At 30.8% G+C, this 20562-nt stretch overlaps 1 protein-coding gene across 1 annotated transcript in view; it reads left to right on the top strand.

Annotated features, from left to right (window-relative positions):
* Nucleotides 1-4802: 4802 nt before the first annotated feature.
* Nucleotides 4803-20562, top strand: part of LOC119601029 (forkhead box protein O) — a 54313-nt gene continuing 38553 nt past the window's right edge. Inside the window, exon 1 of the mRNA XM_037951687.1 lies at nt 4803-5030. The gene's annotated coding sequence lies outside the window, so the exon portion shown is untranslated. The remainder of the gene's footprint in view (nt 5031-20562) is intronic.

Raw genomic sequence — 20562 nt, 5'->3', positions numbered from 1 at the left:
TTGACTATAAATACCTTCATTCGAATGCATTTTTTAAACACTCGTTATATAAAAATATAGAAGTTTATTAGAGTAGGGCGACAGTGTTCATTTAAAAAGCATTTTGAAGCATATCAGGAAATGTAAAAATCACGAAAATTTATGAAGCAGCTAATCTTATCCTATCTTATATAGGTAGACCTCTCGAACGATGCATAGAAAGCATTGTTCATATAAAATTTGGATAAATTGATCTTTCGGTATCTTTTTATACTTTTAGAAAATGATCCACCAAAACTTCTGCACAACTTTTTCTGTATTTAGCGCCGTATTTTTTCCAAGCTTTTCAAATTAAATAATAATTTTGAATAACTCCAGCACACATTTACCATTTAAAAATTCCGAAATTTTTTTTAATTAGAGAAAGACGTGGATATTTTAATAAGTAAAATTATTTGGGTATCTGCTTTGTACATCTAACGATATTTGATCTTTATTTGTTCGGATTTAATAAGTGGTGTCAAAATTCAGTCAAAACTTTAGTGTGGATGCATAAAAGCTAATGAATAAAAATAATTTCTTTAAACATTCTTTTGTATAAATGGATGTATTTTTGAGACACAATGATGAACAAAAACGATGGTTTTACTCTTTAATGAACTACTCAAAATTGTTTGTCAAATTTAAAGTTGTTTTGTTTTCTCTGTCAAGATTCAAGGGTTCTTCATATTTTTAGAGCAGAAAAAAATTAATTGTGTTATTTTTAAAGTAATTTGAACTCTTCCAAATTTTTCATAATTTTGTGCAGAATGTTTCATAATCGTTTCAGAGTTTCTTCAATTGCCTGCACTTTTTCAAATATAAAGAAAATCGCTTGAAATTTTGTACGGTTAATGGTACGTATTTTTGTAGTCAATAAAACGCCCCGAAGTCTTTTGTCTCTATACACCAGGGGCACTACAATTCAAAGTACAGTGTGATCGAATTTAAACTGAACAGTTCTTTAAATCAACTGCACATGGGAAAAATAAAACAACTAATTTGAAAGTGTCCTTAGTTAGTATAATTTCTCAAAAAAAGTTTCCTAAATGTTTCTAAAAATTAGTCAAAATTTCTTAATTAAAGCTAATTTTTAATTTGTAAATTTTTAAGGGACATTTTTGTCCAGAAACTGACTTTAAGTATTAAACAAAATACAGACAAATATAATAACTATTTTATCGTTATAAGCTAAATTTTGACATCTATTAAAAAAAGTATAGTCATTACAGACAGAATAATATTCTCTTTATTTTAGAAGAAACCCGGGCAACGCCGGGTACACGCAACTAGTATGAATATATTATTTACCCTATTTTAGGAGCGGTTTTTGTTGAGTACTGCATCCAAAAGTGACATCGTAGACATTCATTCAAGATCTAATATAGTTATAGTTTTTTGTTCAGTACTGCATACAAAAGTGGCATCATAGACATTCATTCAAGATCTAATATAGTTTATAGTTTTCTCGATAGTAGGAAACTACATCCGATTCTCTTTTAAAATTGTTATTTTCTGAGGATATACAACAAATTAAAGGTTTTGAAATAAAAATAGTTTACCGGTGGAAAATATGAGTGATGTGAGTAATGTATATAGATCTACAACAATATAACTTTGATAACAAATTTCCGATTCTGTTTTAAAATAGTTTTTTAGAGGATATGTAGCGGATTACAGGTTTTGAAATAAGAATAGTTTTCGCGTGGAAAATATAAGTGATGATACGAATCCAAAACCGATTTTACGGATTAGATGAAAATCGATTTTTGATAATAAATTAAATTGACTACAGATTTTTATTTTACTTAATCGTAAAGTAAGTTAAGGACCTACAAACATTTTAGAGTTTTCAAATAAAATAAATTTTTGATAAAAATTTTAACTACCTAAATAATAATTCTTTTCTATCTATCTACATATATAAAAATCAATGTATGTTTGTTTATTTGTTTGTTTGTTTGTACCTTATAGGAGGCAAAACCACTGAAGCGATCTTCTTGAAATTTTCAGTGTATGTTCCCCTATATCTGGAAGGAACTATTGGCTACTTTTTATTTTGAAATTGCAAGTGGGAGGGGGGCCACGCCCACTTCTTCGAAAGTCGAATATCTCGGAACATGGTACAACTAGAGTCCTCAAATTTTTTATGGACAATTTTGACATCCATATTATTATTTGATGGAAAAATTGCAGGACTAGAAATAGGGGGCGTGGCACCCCCATCTATTTATATAAAAATGAATGTGTGTTTGTATGTTTGTTTGTATGTTTTGACTTTATAGACAGCTAAACGGCTGGACCGATTTTTCTGAAGTTTTCACTGTGTCTTCCTGTATATCTGGAAGGAACTATAGGCTACTTTTTACTTCAAGCTTTCAAGTGGGCGACGTGCCACGCCCATATTAAAAATTTGTATTAAAAGTCGCATATCTCAGAAACTGCAAGAGTTGGAGTCCTCAAATGTTGTATGGGCAACTTTCACATCCATAAGAATATTTTTGGACTAAATGGGCGGAATACCTATAGTGGGCGTGGCACCTTCCATATGAAGAAATTATTAAATCAGTATAGCTGAGAAAATATAACAGATAGAGTCCTTAAATTTTGTCGGAACCAGTATAGTGTCAATATTATTATTTAAGGAAAAAGGGGACGGGCTAGCATTAGGGGGCGTGGCACCTCCCATATGAATAAAATATACAAAAATTCGTTTCTCTGGGAAACTAATAGATCTAGCTTCTTAAAATTTTGCTTTAACTTTAATATTCATATGGATATTTTGGTGAAAAAGGGCGGACTTTCATCAGTGGGGCTTGGATCGCCCCATATAATAGATAAATTCGTACATATATCTGAGAAACTGCAATAACAACTTTGACATCCATGTAAACATTTGGGTAATAATTTGGCGTTGTCGTTTGTCTGGGAAACTAATAGACCTAAAATCTTCAAATTTTGCACATTTGAGGAAAATGGGCGGACTTTTATTAGGTGGGGGGAAGGTTGATTTTGGAACTTCCCATATGACCTAAATAGAATTAAATGTCTGGGAAACTAATAGGTAGAGCAAAAATATTTTGACATCAATGTGAACATTTTGGTAATAAATTGGCTGACTAGCAAATTGGAACCTCCCATATGAATTAAATGCAACAATTTTACATGAAAAACTTTGACATTCATGTGAACATTTAGAGAAAAATGGGCGGACTTTCAATAGGACCTATGCATCTCCCATATGAATTAAAAACAAAATTTCGTATATCTGGGAAACTATTATATTATTCAAATTTTTCATAGGTTACATTAAAATCTAAATCAACGTTTAGAAAAATTGGTTAACTTGCAATAATTTGCGTGGCATCCCCAATATGTAAAAAATGTATATCTGAAAACTATTATACATAGTTAGAATCTTCAAAATCGTAGTGTTTTTTTTATTTTAGTGTAGCAAAGCACACTGGGTATAGCTAGTTTTTTTTATAAATGGATGTATTTTTGAGAAACAAAGACGAAAAAACGGTGGTTTTACTCTTTGATGAACAACTCAAAATTGTTTGTCAAATTAAAAATAGTTTTGTTTTCTCCGTCAATATTCAAGGATTCTTCATATTTTCCTAGGGCAGAAAAAAACTTAATTTTGTTCTTTTTTAAGAAATTTGAAATCAATGAGCCCAAATTTTTCATGATTTTGTGCAGAATTTTTCATAATCGCTTCAGAGTTTCTTCAATTGCATGTACTTTTTCAAACAGCAAAAAAAATCGCTTGAAATTTTATACAGTTAATAGTACGTATTTTTGAAATTAATAGTATTCTCCGAAGACTTTTGCCTCTTTACACCAGGGGTACTACAATTCAAAGTACGGTGTGAGGTAATTTAAACTGAACAGTTATTTAAATCTACTGCACATGGAAAAAATAAAACAAATCATTTGAAAGTGTCCTTAGTTCCCTACCAGTGATTGAAAATGCTGATTTCATGACTTTTCTCAAAAAAAAGTTTTTTAAATTTTTCTACAAATTTCCTTATTTAAGCTCATTTTCAATTTCTAATTTCTAGGATTAAAAAAAGGCAGAAAAATAAAATAACTATTTTATCGTTATAAGATAAATATTGATATATTTCAAAAAAAAGTCATTACAGATAGAAAAATATTATCTTTACTTTTTGAAGAAACCCGGACAACGCCGGGTACACGCAACTAGTTTTTTATAATATTAAAACGCAAAATAAAACACTCAGCTTAAATATTTGTAGTTTTATTAATTTTATTACTGGCAAATAATTACATAATTCTTGCAGGTAATGATATATATAAATACATATTTACATCATTATAGGAACAAATTATTATATTTGAAATAATGAGATTAATTTGACAAATTTTTGCTGGGACTCTAAACTTATTTATATAAAATTTTAAAAATTTTAGTACGTGATTTGAGAACACTCTAAAAAGTTTCATTATCCTATTTAGGCAAGTTTATCCCTATAAATACATACATTTTTTATATCAGAGACATTGCTTTACATTGGATAAATTATAATTTTTATTTCATACATATATCATATTCACACAAAAAACCACCCTACTAACTAATTTAGCCAACCCACCACTAACTGGTGTTTTCTCACCCTAAATAAAGGTTTTATTTGTTTTAGTTTGGTCACTCGCTAGATATTGCTAGCCTCCACAATTACACCTGCTAGACTGGACATTAGTACGACAAGTTTATACGACAACACACAAACGGCCGCTACATAAAAAAACCATCGGGTCGATTTTTATACTTTAACGTGCGCACTGTTAAAAAACTGTTACAAAGTTTTATATTGTAAAATATCACAATATAAAATTTTTATTCAAATTCTAAAGTTATTTTAAAACAAATAATTAATTAAAAATTAACATACAAATCAAAAATATACACAAACAAAAAAAAATATTTCTGTTAATGGCGAATATTAAAAGTTATATCCGATAGTAGTGGAAAAACATTAAAAAGGGTATGTTTTTTCATTTTTGCGAAGGTTTGTTATGGTGTAATTTAAAAAATACAATATAAAAATACAATATAAATAAAACAAAAGCTGCTAAATACCCGATCACTCTCATGGTATGATGCTTTTTTGGTGATATATGTAACGCATAATAGCCAATCAAAAACTATAACATCCATCCCAGAAGCATGTAATCAATCTACACGTCGCAACTTAAAAGGACATTTTGCGGCCATACATACTACATATGTACATATGTATGTACATATGTATACTTATTCAGCCATTCAAAAGCACTACTACTTTGTTTATTTAGAAGAAGAGATTATTAAATTTTAATTTATTAACTCATTCTATTGGATATACATAAGTTAAGTATTCCTTCGATCTTTGTACTGCAATGCTCTGATGTAAATATTTTTATACCCTTAACCACTATATTGGGGACCTTAACTCCCATATTAAGCCTTTTTTAGATAGGCTTAAATGCATTGGAGTTAATGTAAAATTCATCATAAAGTTTTTTGTAGAAAATTTATCATTTGTGAAATATAATCATTAGGGAATAACTAATTCGGCGAAATTTTTGGCATACCACCACGAGATGGCCAATGTTGTATAATTATTGAAAATAATTTTTTTAGGTCATTTGGAATCAAAAACATCACACACTAAACCCAATTTCTAATATAAACCAATTTTTTTTTAAGTTTTTTAGAATTTCTACCTAGAAGTATATTTTTGTCACATCGCGACTCATCATTGCCTATATCTCCGAACTTTTTGATTTTTCGCAAATATACTATTTTACATCCCTAAATCAAAAAGTCCATAAAAAATTATTTGTTGGTCATATTTGTTTTGACCATATCTCCGATTCTTATGGACCGATTTTACGGGTTTTAAACAACTAAACACCTCAAAGCTTATTTAAATTAATTATCTAAGATTTGGATTCCGAAGACTTATGGAGCCTTCAAAAAACTGATTATAAAAAACAGACGGACAGACATTTGGTGCGTGAACTTTTTAACCAACCGCGAAAAAATAATAATGTAGTTTCTCATAGTTTTTAATACTCTATTCGACTATGATATGCCAACTTGCATATTTGTAAAGAATGTCAATAGTTATATCCCTAATAATCATGGTGTGGTAAAAAAGTATAGACGGCCGTATGATGGCCCGTCTATACTTTTTACGTGTATTAAAATGTCTCGCATATACTGCCTGAATTTAAGAAGGTAAATTTGGACCCGTTTGTAAATAAAACTGGTTTATATAAATTTTTCCTAATCTTTTCCAACATTCTTCCTAAATTTGTGAAAATATCAAATTTATTTAAGCAAACTACATTCCATGTCATTGCCAGTCTGATATGCGGTTAACAATTTAAGGCTGTGATCATATTTTTTGACGAGTAGAGTTTTTTCTGATGTTATGTGAAGAGGCGTTGCCACTGACCAAATTTTAATCCTATCAAATCTTTGTCAAAAACCTACCAAAATCGTTTAAAACCTAAAATTTTTATAAAATCATATATAAGTTTTTTTTTGGAGAAATGTATGCACTGAAAATAATCCATGCTTAACTTTACGAAAAAAAATTTCGTAACTACTTTTTTCGTAATATATACGAACATTTCTTGTATAATACGAAATATTGTTTAATCAACCCCTTTTCTAATTTTACGAAAGTACGAAAACCTTTCGTAATATCTTTTTTCGTATATATTAAGAAACTTTGTTTTCTTTTACAAAAATAATTTCGTTAAGGCATGTAATATTTAACGAAAGTAGCGAATTTTTTCGTAACAAGATTATTTAGTAATATACAAGAATTATTTTTGATTTCACACAAAAATTATTTTGTTACGATTTTTTTTTTTTGTTATTTTCGTAATTTTAAGGGAGTTAAATTAAACGTAATTTTTAATTAGGCAGCTAATTTCCTGTAAAATTTTTTATGTTTTTTTAAAAAACATAAAAAATTTGTTTTTTTTTTAATTTGCAATCTTTTTCTAAATTTACAATAATTATTTTAAAAGAACTAAAATATTTATGTCTTTAAAAAAATCGTAAAATGAACAAACTTTTTTTCTAAAATTATATAAAATTATTTTGCATTTTACTAAAATATTTCGTACAATTTCGTATATATTACGAAAGAATATCGTGGTGCGAAACCACGAAGCATTTCGTACAATGTACAACATTTTTCGTGTATATTAGGCATGGATTATTTTCAGTGTGGCTAATTTATTAAGGTATTTCGTCCCCTAAAATGTAATAGGGTGTTACAACACTATTCAAAGTTTTACGATACATTTATTTCTTGAGTTGCTTTTCTAAATTATGAGGGGAAACGTCCTAGAAGATATGCATTTTCTAATATCTGAATAGTTTTTATATCTTGTAAATAATTTCAATGATTAAAATAATTCGATTAAATTTGTTACATATGATCAATCCATAAAGCCATCTAGACCCAATAAAAATCGGAAAGCTCCTCGAAAATCATTTTAATGTTCAAAAATACGTTGGTTATGCTGCAATTGTGAACAAATTTACCATAACTCAGTATCCAAGAATCATACTATGAACTATTAGACGCGGTCCCCCAGCTCCCACACTGAAAATAATCCATGCTTAACTTTACGAAAAAAATTTTCGTAACTACTTTTTTCGTAATATATACGAAAATTTCGTGTATAATACGAAATATTGTTTAATCAACCCCTTTTCTAATTTTACGAAAGTACGAAAACCTGTCGTAATATCTTTTTTCATATATATTAAGAAACTTTGTTTTCTTTTACAAAAATAATTTTGTTAAGGCATGTAATATTTAACGAAAGTAACGATTATTTTCGTAACACGATTATTTAGTAATATACAAGAATTATTTTTGATTTCACAAAAAAATTATTTTGTTACGATTTTTTTTTATTTTCGTAATTTTAAGGGAGTTAAATTAAACGTAATTTAAAATTTAATTAGGCAGCTAATTTCCTGTAAAATTTTTTATGTTTTTTTAAAAATCATAAAAAATTTGTTTTTTTTTTAATTCGCAGTCTTTTTCTAAATTTACAATATTATTTTAAAAGAACTAAAATATTTATGTCTTAAAAAAAATCGTAAAATGAACAAATTTTTTTTTTCTAAAATTATATAAAATTATTTTGCATTTTATTAAAATATTTCGTACAATTTCGTATATATTACGAAAGAATTTCCTGGTGCGAAACCACGAAGCATTTCGTACAATGTACAACATTTTTCGTGTATACAAAAAATAATATTAATATGTATGTACATACCGTACTTTTCGCTTATAGTCACAACCCTTAATTGCACAGAAGTTGAGGGCTATATCGTTAAAGTGATTATAAATTTTTTTATATACCACAATGTGCTTATAAAGAAAATCTTATATAATCATTTTTTGTGAATATAAGAAAATAAAAATTCATGTTTATTAAAGAAATAAATATTTAAACTCTTAAGTTTCCCATTTGTGCAAGTTTATTCGACTTGTTTCATGAAACCCCTGTTCAAATTCTGTTCAATTGCATACAATATTTGTAAACATTTTAAAACTATGTCAAACGAAATTAAAAAATAAGATTCGTCTCAGCCGAATATAGCACTCTAACTGAGCCGAATCTTAAATACCCTCCACCAGCTACTTTTAATTGATCCAATACTTGTGGAAATATGAAAGTTTTCTCATATTTTTAATAGAAAACACCCACAATTTGTTACAATATTTAATAATTTGCATGTAAGCGTTTGTGTGAAAGAATTATGGAAATTAAAATATATTGTTATACACAAATTGTTTATATGTACTAAACAAATTTTACTGAAGGTAATGTAACTAGTTAAATACTTTTAAAGTAGTTTGCGGGAAGGGGCATAGTATGGGAGCTATGACCAATTATAGACCGATCGTAAAAGTTCTTACAGTAACATTTGTGTATATAAAAGCTATATTCAGTCAAATTCTGTATCTATGTATATAGTTATTTGGTAATAAGCAAGGCAAGGATTTTCATGCACTATAAAATGGGGGAATATGCATTAAAAATGTGGAACATATGCACCAAAAAATATTTCCTTGTGAAATTTATTTATTAACACTATTTTTTCTTTTGTCGTATTTAAGTAAATTACATGTTTTTTTTTTTTCAAATGAGTGTAACTTTTCCCCTATTGGCCCTGGAAAAATTGTCCAAAGGAGTTTAGATAGAAATTTTTTTACTGTTTACAATTTATGTATGTACAAAATATGCTATAAATATGTAAAAAATATACAAAATATATACATTTTAAAGCAAATTATGCATTTATACAAAATATGCAACAACATATCGATGCCATTTTGATTCTTTGATTCAAAAAGAAAACTACTTAAAAGTTATTTTTTGTTACTGACTACAAACATGCATTTGCATACAAATCCTTGCCCTGGTAATAAGTAATGTGTGTTTAAGAGATTTTCGGAAGAAGACCTTGTATGGAAGCTATGACCAATTATAGACCGATCGTAAAAATATTTCACAGTAACAAAAGCAAAATTTCTAATTTCTGTATCTATGTATATGATTAATGTACATTTAAGTGATTTTCGTAAGGGTATCTTGTATGGGAGCTATGACTTAATACGGTCCGAACGGAAAAAGATATTCTCAGTAACATTTCTGGAAATAAAAGCATTATTATGCCAAATTTTATATGGATATCATTCCATTGTGTAAAAGTAATATTTGTGTCAAAGTTGTATGTGTTTTTCTGAAATGTACCTTGTATGGGAGCTATGTGGACCGATCGGGAAAAAAATTTACAGTAACATTTCTGTATATAAAAGCAATATTTGCGTTTAAGTGATTTTCGAGAGAGGACCTTGTATGGGAGCTTTGACCAAATTAGGACCGATAATGAAAAAATTTTAAAATAAAATTTCTGAGTACAAAAGTAATATTTTGTATGGATATCGTTATTTCGTAATGAGTTATGTGCGTTTAAGTGTTTTCTGAAGGGGACCTTGTATGGAAGCTATGAAAAATTGCGGATCAATTGGATAAAAGTTTACAGTAATATATATATCTGTATACACATAAATAGCAATATTTTTTCCAAATTTTGTATGGATATTTTATTAAAGAAATGAGTTATGTGCGTTTAAGTGGAAGAGACTTTGTATGGTAGCTATGACCAAATATAGACCCATCGTGAAAAAATATTGAAATAATTTTTCAGTATACAAAGGTAATATGTGTACCAAATTTTGAATTGATATCAATATTTGAAAATGAGTTATGTACGTTTAAATGATTTTCTGAAGGGGACCTTGTATTGTTATGACCAATTATGGACCGATCCAGAAATTTTTTTCTCTGGATGATTTCTACTGATATAGAACTTTAACTTGTAAAATTTTGTGAAGATTTCGACATTCAAACGGAAGTTATTAACAATAAACTAATTTTCCGGGAATATGTACATTTGTATGGGAGGTATATGAAATTGATGACCGATTCCGCCAATTTTCAACAGCAATAAATCTCTTGTATAGATACAAATGTGTGATGATTTTCATGGAGTTATATTGCACAGTTTTTGTGAAAATTACTTAAGTTAAAACAGAGCGGTATATATGTATTTCAGATGAATATTTTTGGTGTTACACACGGAATGACAAACTTATATATACCCTCTATCACCACTAATGGTAGTGGAGGGTATAAAAAATTGGCCAAGACCCCCTAATTAATGTCCGCCCGTTTTCCCCCACATGATCACGTGGATGTTAAAGTTCTTTGTGCAAAATTTGAATATTCTAGCTCTAACTGTTTCCCAGATAAACGATTTTTTTAATTCTTATGGGAGGTGTCTCGCCCCCTATTTTTGTACCCTCCACCACCATCAGTGGTGATAGAGGGTATAAATAACTTTGTCATTCCGTGAGTAACACTAAGAAATATTCATCTGAAACCCAACAAAGTATATATATGTTCTTGATCCTTATGAAAATCTGAGTCGATTTAGCTATCCGTCTGTCCGCCTTCTTCTGTCTGTCTGCGTAAAACACGGTCACGTTAAAACGAAGCAATATAAATGAACGAAATTCACCCAAAATATTCTTTATTATCCGGTACAGTTTGGTATTGAAAATTAGTAAAATCGGTTCACGACATAAAAAGTTATGAGAAAAAATTTCAGACTACCTCGAAAAAAATAAAGTTTTTTCCCAATTCTTAAGTAATTTTCTCACAAACTACCAAAGATATTTCGATGAATTTTGGCACACATTATTTTTTTGTGCCAGGGATCAAGTATGTTCAAACTCATAATAATTGATCCAATATTTCCCATAGCCCCCATACAAAGGTATATATTCCCGGAAATTAGTTTATCGTTAATAACTCCCAAAAATATATCGGTATCAGCACAACATTTTATATATAAATATAATATGCATAGAAATCATACCAACGAAGATCTCAGTCGGTCCACAATTGGTCATAGCTGCCATTTACGATAAGATTATATCCAGATAAAATTCGGCATGAGTATGTTTGTGTATAGATGAATCGTAATATTAAAATGTTTGCAACAGGCCCATTCATAGTTGTCAGATGATTTGGTTGCAAAATCGTCAAATTTCGAGGAAATAATCGTCAAAATCGTCAATTGATTTTTGGAAATCGTCATTAAATCGTCAAAACTATTTGTTATAGGTAATAAACTTATTAGATGGCATTTCTACTAATCTTTTATTCATTAGTAACTATCGAGACATTTTTATCAATTTCGATTGATTTTAGTTGTCATTATCTGCTTAATTTGACAATTATATACCTTATATTGAGTTCTTGTAAACTAAATAATATGATTTAAAAATTACTCGAATATGCCTTAAATATGCTATTAATATCAAATCATGTATAATTATGCCTTATGGGTTAGGTTGACTGAAGGGTGTTTACTACATCAAATCCGAATAAATACACCTAGGCCACTATCGGGCCTGTTGTGTGCTCCTTTTCATGAAAAAATATTGTTCACTGAATGTATTATATTTCAATGTTCAGAAACTCAGTTTCCTGGACGAAATGCCTAAGAATTTTCCAATCAGTGTTAGTCAGGAATGTTATTTCCGGAATAACATCACTTCCAAGATACTTGGATCTAATTTCGACGAATGCCTGACAGTGGCAAAGAAAATTCTCCAGAGTTTCACTGTTCTCTCCACATGCTCTACATTCGTCTGAATCCGCACTTCCAATTTTGTATAGATGTGCTTGTAATTCTTTGTATCCACTCAGAATACGTACAATCATACTAACCTCATATTTGCTAATTTTGAGGAGATTTCTCGTCTTGCTCTCATCAGGGTCACCCCATAGGATCTTTGTGGTTCTATTTCTACAGGCCTTATGGGATTCTGTCATCCATATTTTTATACCCACCATCAAAAAAGGGTATATTGATTTTGTCATTCCGTTTGTAACACATCGAAATATTGGTCATAGACCCACAAAAGTATATATATTCTGGGTCCTCATTAAATTCTAAGACAATCTAGCCATGTCTGTCCGTCCGTCTGTCTGTCTGTTGAAAGCACGATAGAGTCCGAATGGAAAGAGCTAGAGGGTTGAAATTTCACACAAATATTTCTTATAGGTAAGGTTTGTTTGGTATTGAAAATGGGCAATATCGGTCCACGTTTTCGGATAGCCCCTAGAAAAGCAGCTTAAACAGTCATAACTTGTTTAAAAATACGAATATAGCGATGAAATTCGACATAAGTGAGTTTCCTATGATCCAAAATCACTATGCAAAATTTTATGAGGATCGGTCCATAATTGACCCTACCCCCCATATAAGGTCCCCTTCAGAAAATGACTTTAACGCTCATTACTGGCTTAAAACTACCAGTATATAGATGAAATTCGACATAAGTAAGTTTCATACGAGTCAAAATCTATCTAAAAAATTTTATGAGGATCGGTCCATGATTGACCCTACCCCCCATATAAGATCCCCTTCAGAAAATGACTGCAACGCTCATTAATGGCTTAAAAATACGAGTGTAGCGATGAAATTCGACACAAATAAATTTAATACGAACCAAATTCTGTCTATCAAATTTTATGAGGATCGAACCATAATTGACCCTACCCCCCTATATAAGGTCCCCTTCAGAAAATTACTTTAACGCTTATAACTGGCCTAAAAATACGAGTATATACAGTGACTGTCATTAATATTCGGTTTTATGTTTGCGGTTTTTATGTTCTGAAATTTGAAATAAAAAAATATGATTTGAAATAAAAAATACTTCATTGGAGAAGAGGAATTTGGTGATTTTTCATTACGAAAATGGAAAAACCTATAAAAGTATAGCTGAAATATTAAATATGAAGCCAAATACTGTCGGTGATATTGTTCGAAGATATAAAAACGAAGGACGTATTCATTTTAAAAAACAAACTGGCCAACCGAAAAAGTTGACAGATATGGAAGAGCGTCTAATTGTGAGAAAAATCAAGGCAAATCCGCGCTTAAGTGCTCCTAAAATTGTTACTGAGGTGAAGGAGGAATTAAAAAAGGCAGTTTCCGAAGCAACAATTCGTCGAACCATTAAAAAGCAAGGGTATAATGGACCAGTTGCCCGTAAAAAGCCATATGTAAATATTAAAAATAGAAACTACCGACTTAAATTTGCTAAGGAACATATTAAAAAGGATGTAAGTTGGTGGGACGACGTTATATTTCTTGATGAGAGCAAATTTAATATATTTGGAAGTGACGGAAGAACAATGGTATGGCGTAAACCGAATGAGGAGCTGAAAGAAAAAAACATTACTCTAACAGTAAAACACGGAGGAGGACATGTGATGGTTTGGGGATGTATATCGTCAAAAGGAGTTGGAAATCTAGTTTTTATTGATAGTACCATGAATAAGGATCTATACTTAACCATTTTGAAGGACAATTTAAAGCAATCAGCTGAAAAAATGGGAATTTCGTCAACCTTTAAATTATATCAGGACAACGATCCTAAACTTACTTTATAACTGCCCAAAAGTGATTGAAACGCCAGCCCAATCTCCCGACATGAATCCCATTGAAAATGTATGGAATCATTTAGATCATCAGATCCGTACAAGTCCAATTTCTTCTAAAAACGAGCTCAAAAAAAGGCTACAAGAAGAATGGGGCAAAATCAGCTTAGATTATTTAAAAAAAAATATTTCTAATATGCCAATTCGACTACATGAAGTAATAAAAAATAATGGATATCCTACCAGATATTAGTTTTTTTTTTAAGTCATATTTTAAGATGATAAGTTGTAAGTTTTTATAAAACCGAATATTAATGAAGCTTTAACTTTTTGTTATTTTATACTTTTTTGTATTTTATACTTTTGTGTTATATTCGGCATAGCCGAATATAACACTCTTACTTGTTAATTCAGCTTTTGTTGGCGCGAACGGTTTTGCGTTCGTCAGGTTAACTACCTTGAGCTCCCTTCCCTTTAAAGCTATTACATTCGCCCTTTCGTTTCCGACTACTCCCGAGTGACCTGGTACCCATATCATATAAACTTTACCTTTTGGGAAAATATTCAGTTAAAGCTTTCTTACAATCCAATACGGTCTTAGATTAAATTATATCACGTAATATCGCCCTAATTGCCCTCTGGCTGTCGGTAAATATATTAAGACCTGTGGGCGCCATATTTATTTTAATCCAATTTACACATTCCGTTATTGTTCGGACTTCTTCCTGGAAGCTTGTGTTATGATAATGTAAACGGTGGTATATTTCTTTTCCACTTTGTCCCCAAATTTAGAGCCATCCGTGTAACAACGGGTTCTTACTGGTATTTGCTCTAATGTTCCTCTTGACCAAGATATTCTATCTGGGATCAGCGTTTCAAAGTTCTCGACATATTCTGTGTCTGGTATGCGATCAGGCACGTCCGATGATTGTGTATAACCTTTCAATGTGTCCAGTATACATTGATGACGTTTCCTATAACCGCTTTTGGCCAGTTCGCCAAAAGTAAAGAACCGTTCGGCTGTAAGCACCGCCTCATATCTTAAATATGTTTCAATGGGTGGAATATCTAGCAACGTTTCCAGAGCCTTGGTTGAATGTGCAAAAACATAATATACATATGCCAAAATTCTTTAATTGTTCCGAAACATGTAAACTTGTCCTTGAGATCACACGAAAATTTGTATAAAAATCCTTTATTAAAAAATCGGCAAATTTAGAGGTAAAATCGTCAAATCGTCAACAGGCTATTTTTGACACTGAAAATCGTCAAAATGACGATAAATCGTCAAATCTGGCAACAGTGGGCCCATTAATAAAAAAAAATTGGTCAAGTTATCTTAAAATTTGATAGTTAAATGGGTTTTAATAAAAAATAGCTTGCTGGTGTAGGGTATTTAAGATTCGGCATAGCCGAATATAGCACTCTAACTTGTTTGTCCTAAATATTCATGGATTTGGAGGACTCTAATTGTTACATTTTCTCAGATATACTAGTTTAAAATTTTTTATATGGGAGGTGCCACGCCCACTATAGCTAGGCCGACCATTTCTTCCCCTGTGTTCATATGTATATCAAAGTTGTCCATGAAAAATTTGAGGACTGTAACTGTTGCAGTTTCTGAGATATGCAATTTCTAGTTCTTATTTTGGATGTGGGCGTGGCAACTCGCCCACTTAAAATTTCAAAATTAAAAGTAGCCTATAATTCCTTCCAGGCATACAGGTGCTTTGCTATCCTAAAACAGTATAAATAAAAACCGCACTTTATGATTTTTGAAGATTCTAGTTCTGTTAGTTTCCCAGTTATACGAATTTTTATTTTAATCTATATGGGAGGTACCATAGCCCCTTTTGATAGTCCACAATAGGGGTATGGTACCTCCCATGTTCACATGAATGTGAAAATTCTTTGTGCAAAATTCTAGATTCCAATATTCACATGTCAGAGTTGCAAAATTTAAGGATTTTAGCTCTAATAGTTTCTCAGATATACAAATTTTTGTATTTAATTCATATGAAAGGTTCCAAGAACTCCAAATGAATGTCCGCACATTTTACTTCTAAATGTTCACTTTATATTAATTTTAAGATTCTACCTCTAATAATTTCTAGATAAACGAATTTTTGTATTTAATTAATATGGGAAGTGCTACTTCTCATAAAGTGCTTCATGAACCTAATCAAAATTTGTTCCAAATATGCATAAATGTTAGTACCCTCACTACGGAAACAAAAATGTTGTCAAGTTATCTAAAAATTAGATAATTATATGAGTTTTAATAAAAAGTAGCTTAATACATACATACATACATACATAAACAGAACAGAACAGACAGACAGACAGACAGACAGACAGACAGACAGACAGACAGACAGACAGAACAGACAGACAGACAGACAGACAGACAGACAGCCAGACAGACAGACAGACAGACAGACAGACAGACAGACGACAGACAGACAGACAGACAGACAGACAGACAACAGACAGAAGACAGACAGGACAGACAGACAGACAGACAGACAGACAGACAGACAGACAGACAGACAGACAGACAGACAGACAGACAGACAGACAGACGACAGACAGACAGACAGACAGACAGACAGACAGACAGACGACAAAGACATACAGACAGACAGACAGACAGACAGACAGACAGACAGACAGACAGACGACAGACAGACAGACAGACAGACAGAAGCAGACAGACAACAGACAGACAGACAGACAGACAGACAAGAAGACAGACAGACAGACAGACGACAGACAGACAGACAGACAGACAGACAGACAGACAGACAGAAGACAGACAGACAGACAGACAGACAGACAGACACAGACAGACAGACAGACAGACAGACGAAAGACAGACAGACAGACAGACAGACAGACAGACAGACAGACAGACAGACAGACAGACATACAGACAGACAGAAACAGACAGGACAGACAGACAGACAGACAGACAGACAGACAGACGAACAGAAGTACAACAGACAGACAAAACAGACAGACAGACAGACAGACATAACAGATACAGACATACGACACAGACAGACAGACAGACAGACAACAGACAGACAGACAGACAGAACAACCGACATACAGACATACAAGAACAGACAGACAAACAGACAGACATACAACATACAACAGACGACATACAGAAGACATACAGACATACACAACATACATACATACATACAGACAGACAACAAACAAAACAACATACATACAGACACATACAAATACATACATACTACATACATAAACACATACATACATACAGACATACATACAGAATACAACATACATACATACATACATACATACATACATACATACATACATACATAAACATACATACATACATACATACATACATACATAAACATACATATACATAACTACCTACATACATACATACATACATACATTACATAATATAAATTTTCTACCTTTTATGTCCATGTGTATATTTTTAATATGTATGCATTTATATCTGATGGGCATGCAAGTGATCTTTAAAAATTTAGCACTTTCATCCAATTGTTGATTTATTAGATTCCCAGCAAAAAATACTGCTTGCCTGGAAGCAATTTTGTAGGGGAGACTATAATCCGAAATCACTTACTGATGCGCATTAAAAGTACATAATTTTTGTTTGAGATGAGCCACTTAGAAGCAATAGGTTTTGAATCCAAAAAGCGTTTATTTAATATCAACTAGTTGCACTTATATCATGTATTTTATATTTTATTAGATCTATGCTTATGTATGCGTTTCATTAATGCTCCTATATTATTGAATATATTCTATTTAATGTAATAAAACGCATGTTTTTTATATTCTTTAATATTTTTTTTTTATTTTAATATAAAATATCAAAACCAAATTTTAAAAATGTTAATAAACCTTAAATTAAGATACCTGTAGCATCTCGCATCACCTCTGCGATTTCTTCCTCCATGTCACTCAGCTCTATCTCATTTTTTTAATTTCTATTCGATCCATATTGCTGAAAAATATGAAAATATTTTGTGTCCATATAAATATAGTAAGTGGGTAAATATGTATATCAAATATGTACAGTGGCGGCCATGAGGTTAGTACATTTGGTATCTGTTAAATATAAAATCAAATATTTCCTATAGTTCTTAACTTTATAACAAATTCTTTTTTATGCGTAACACATGTCCTACGAAGATCACGACACATTACATTTTGTTCCACTACTTTGTTGCATATAGATTTTTTTCTTTCCAAAGTACATCTACCCCCAAAAAAATCAGGACATAAATTTGGCACAAAATAAAAAACATCATTAAAAAATTAAAAATAAAGCAAAGCAACCGGATAAATTTATCTAATTTCACTTAAAATTTTATATTTTGTAGAATAGTTGCACATTTTAATAATATAATTTCTTCTCCTGGACATAATCTTTTGATCCTATTAAACTTCAACTAGTATCCTCCAATCATGCAGATAAAGCTAAAATGTTTAAGAGAAATCATATATCACAATGGGGGAAATTTCATGGTATTCATTGCATTTTCTTGGCGTGCTGTTGGTCCTATATTGATGTTGGATGCAGAAATGAATCCGTTTGAATATCAAAATAGGATCTTAAATACTTTATTAAAAAAAATCGGAGGACAAAGATTCAGTTAAATAGCGTTTTTGGTCGATATTGACCGTAAATATGCTAAAAGTGCTGAGATGAGCTTGGAAGCGAGCGGGATTGTCATGTTTGCAGTGCCCAGTATAATTTCTCGATTCCAATTCAATAGAAAACATATAACACGATATGGACCAACAAATAAAAGCAGAAATTACAAGGATTTTGCCAATTGATGGCCTTAAAGTTAAAATTTATGTCATGAAATTTCTAGAGGGTTCTGGTGAAGATTGTGTCCAGGAGAAGGTTAGATATTATTTGTTGGTTACTTTTTTTACTCTTCACAACACTTACATAGATTTTTACGTACTAAATTGTATATATGTATGTATGTGTTTTCTATAGCATTATAAAAATACACTTATGTACAGTGTTGCCACAACAAAAAAATTTGTTGTAACCAAAATTGGAATAAAATCTCATATACCAACCATCAAACCGTATGCCTTAAAAGGAATGCTCCCCTATAAACATCAGGGTGATATTACTCATCAAATTAACTGAAGAGGACCTTATATATATAGTTAATAATTGACCGTTTTTCATAAAATTTTTTTAGACCAATTTTGGTTTATACAAAAAAATTTTACATCGATTATCACTTCCCGACACTTTCCGCATGAAATTCGGTAGGAAGATTTACGTTCCTATAAATATTTCTCATATAAAATTTCATAACTGTTCACATATTTTTAAGTCAGCAAAGATCGTTAAAGTAATAATTAACTCGTATAAAAAATATATGTGTCGAATTGCATCGCTTTTCTGTATTATGTATTTTTAAGCCAGTAATGATCATTTAAGTAATCTTTTTAAGGGCACCTTATATGGGGAGTAGGGTCAATTATGGAACGATCCACATAAAGTTTGATAGTGAGATTTTGGCTTCATTGAAACTTATGTGTGTCGAATTTCATCGCTATACACGACTTTTGAAACAGATATGACCATTAAAGCTATTTTTCCGGGGTCCATATGTATGGGGGCTATCCGAAAACGTGTACCGATATTGCCCATTTTACCAAACAAAGCTTACCTATAGAGAATATTTGTGGAAAATTTAAATCCTTTATCACGTTCCGTTCGGACTCTAACGTGCTTTCAACAGGCAGACGTACGGACAGACATGGCTAGATTGTCTTAGAATTTAACTAGCTGCGTGTACCCGGCGTTGCCCGGGGTTCTTCAAAAAGTAAAGAGAATATTTATCTATCTGTAATGACTTTTTTTGAAATAGATATCAAAATTTATCTTATAACGATAAAATAGTTATTTTATTTTTTTGCCTTTTATTAATCCATAATCCTTTTAAGGACCAAAAACTCCTTAAAAGTTGAGAAATTGAAATTAGATTAAATTAGGAAATTTTTACTAATTTGTAGAAAAATTTAAACAACTTTTTTTGAGAAATTATACTGAAATCAGTAGATTTGAAGAACTGTTCAGTTTAAATTATGTCACACCGTACTTTGAATTGTAGTGCCCCTTCTGTATTTTATTAATTTCAAAAATACGTACCATTAATCGTATATAATTTCAAGCTGAAAACTGACAAAGTTATTTGCTTGAAGATACTAAGAAATGTACTCTGTACCAAAATTGTAATGATATGCAAATTTGATAAATTTTATGAACTTAAGATTTTTGAATAAGTGATACATCAAAAGAAAGTGCGTTTCTTATGGATTAAAATGAGGTATACGAAACTGTCGTAGCTTGAAAACTGACAAAGTTATTTGCATGAAGAGGGGAAATACAATATACTAAGAAATTTACTC

The sequence above is a fragment of the Lucilia sericata genome, unplaced genomic scaffold (assembly GCF_015586225.1).
Source record: "Lucilia sericata isolate MDLA Ls3-8-SP2 unplaced genomic scaffold, ASM1558622v1 Contig000136F_arrow, whole genome shotgun sequence".
NCBI lineage: Eukaryota > Metazoa > Arthropoda > Insecta > Diptera > Calliphoridae > Lucilia > Lucilia sericata.
The sequence above is the reverse complement of the archived record's forward strand: the minus strand, read 5'-3'. Positions and strand labels throughout refer to the sequence as shown.